This window comes from Penaeus vannamei, chromosome 16 (assembly GCF_042767895.1).
Source record: "Penaeus vannamei isolate JL-2024 chromosome 16, ASM4276789v1, whole genome shotgun sequence".
NCBI classification, from domain to species: Eukaryota; Metazoa; Arthropoda; class Malacostraca; order Decapoda; family Penaeidae; genus Penaeus; species Penaeus vannamei.
The window spans coordinates 4397971-4400470 of NC_091564.1; the positions used below are offsets into that span (position 1 = coordinate 4397971).

The following is a 2500-nucleotide window of genomic DNA, read 5'->3' on the forward strand; positions in this document are numbered from 1 at the left end:
AAGTTTACACCTATTCCTAACTTGTACTTTTTCTCTCTATGTACAAGACTAGAGCACGAAAACGTCCACGGGAAAACGCACACACACACCTTTTTTTTATTTCCCCCCGTTGCATGCGTGTGTGTGTGTGTGCGTGCGTGTTGCGTGTCGCTCGGAGGCCCGCGGGCTCGTTCTGGCCGGCGCGTCACGAGGTGGCTTGCAAATTAGCCAGATCGCTTTGTAGGGTCAAAAGACGTATTTTTATCGCGGAGTCAGCTGCGGGCACAACAAGCCTTATAATACAGCATCTGAATACTCGTCCAGATCCTTAGACCCGCCGGCCAGTATCCTATCCTCCGGGGGGGGGGGGGGAGGGGGGAGAGGGCGGCGGAGGGGGTTGGAGGGGGTTTCGGTGTGTCCTCTGCTCGATGTGGTCTTTAGGATGGGGTAGGATGTTGTACAGGAGGAAGGATAGAGGGCGAGTGAGGATTCCGTGGGAGAGGTTGTTTTTTTTCCTGTTGTTTTTGTTGTTGTTGTAAAGAGATGATATTTTTTTTTTAATTGATGTTCTGTAATGTTCACCCTCCTCCTCCTCCCCACCCCCACTTCCCCCTTCTTCCTCCTCCTCCTCCTCCTCCCCACTTCCACCTTCTTCCTCCTCCTCCTCCTCCCCACCCCCGCTTCCCCCTTCTTCCTCCTCCTCCTCCTCCCCACCCCCACTTCCCCCTTCTTCCTCCTCCTCCTCCTCCTCCTCCTCCTCCTCCCTCTCCTCCTACTTTTTCTCTTCTTTGTTTTGCTTTTCATTATACTCGTTGCGGGTGTTTTGGCGAGAGGAAGTGCCTTAGTGAGCGTTGGGGTTTGATCTCGTTAAGGGTGGAATTATTACTTTTCGTTACTCCGTTTCTCCATTCGCTCTGGCTCTTATTCTCTCTCTCTCTTGTTCTCTTCCTTTCTTGTTCTCTTTCGCTTTGCTTTCTTTGTGGTTCTCTCTCTCGCTCTTGCTCTCTCTTTCTTTCTCTTTGGTTCTCTCTCTCTCTGACTCTCTCTATCTATCTATCTACCTATTGATCTATCCGTCTCTCTCTTTCTCCTCCCTCCCTCCCTCCTTCTCCCTCTCACTCCCTCCCTCCCTCCCTCCCTCCTTCCCTCTCTCTGTCTCTCTCTCTCTCTCTCTCTCTCTCTCTCTGTCTCTCTCTCTCTCTCTCTCTCTCTCTCTCTCTCTCTCTCTCTCTCTCTCTCTTCTCTCTTTCTCTCTTTCTCTCTCTCTCCCTCTCTCCCTCCCTCCCTCCCTCTATCTCTCCCTCTTTCTCTCTCTCTTTCCCTCCCTCCCTCCCTCACTCTCTCTTCCTTCCTAACTCCCCCCCCCCTCTCTCTATCTCTCTCTCTCTCTCTCTCTCTCTCTCTCTCTCTCTCTCTCTCTCTCTCTCTCTCTCTCTCTCTCTCTCTCTCTCTCTCTCTCTCTCTCTCTCTCTCTCGTTCGCTTTATTTTCGTCCCATTCCATTGATGATGTTTGCCATATTAGTATATCTTTATTGCAATTAAATTTATTCATCCTAATTATCGTCAACTACATTTGACAGTTGCCCCGCCCCCTCCCGCCCATTACTGCCTCTTCCCCCATTTCGTCCTCATGAACAGCCTCCACCCCCCCGCCTTCCCACACCCTCACTCCCCCACCCTCATAAACAACCCCCCTTCATCCCCCTCCCCCTCCCCCTCCGTGCTACCCTCTGCCGTAATCCGACTGTGAAACAATACCTCGCCGACGAAAAAATAGGCTTGCATCTTCGGCCAATTAATTTTCCGACGTTTTAGTCCCCGCGCGCTGTCCCTAACGACCCCGTGGTTGGCGAGGGTGAGCGCTCGGCGGGCGGCGGGCGAGCGATCCTCAGTGGGAATGTCTCACGGCGGGACGGGAGAAGTGTCGCTGTGTTTAGTCCGTTTTTTCTTAATGGTTCGCGCGTCGCGGCCGGCGGGAGTGAGTGGTAACCTGTGGGACGCCCCCATGTGGTCCGACCGCGACGGATGACTGCCAGCGACACTTTATTCTCGCCGACGAATATTTGAGGCCGAAGCGGCGATTCTCGGTCGTCTCATGCACGGTCGTTGTCTGGGCGTCGCTCTCCTGCCGGAGGGCGAGGTCAGGACGCGGGTGCGTGACGGACGCGGACGCGAGGGACGCAAGATGGCGCGGGATGAAACGCGGCGCGCGCGCGTCCGTATTCATCGCATTCCGCTGTCTGAGGGACCCCCGAACTCCTTACAGGCGCCGCGGACCCGACTGCTGCGTGTCGTGGGGCGTGGAGACGCCGCCACGGCGCCTGGGTCGTAGCGAATTACCTAAAATGCCCCAGTATTCCACGGGCAGCGCCTGCGTTGGAGCGACGCACACAGCGGTGCCCGGTAGCGGGGGTTGGGGCGGCTGCAACCCGAGCCCTGGGTACAATGGACGTGCCCTCAGCCCTGCCTTCAGCCTTCATGATTGGCTGGATCGTCGCTCTGTCGGCCCGGACGCACCGT

At 55.7% G+C, this 2500-nt stretch overlaps 1 protein-coding gene across 1 annotated transcript in view; it reads left to right on the forward strand.

Annotated features, from left to right (window-relative positions):
• LOC113819229 (Fanconi anemia group J protein homolog) overlaps positions 1-2500 on the forward strand; it is a 705146-nt gene that overhangs the window by 567769 nt on the left and 134877 nt on the right. The window lies entirely within an intron of this gene.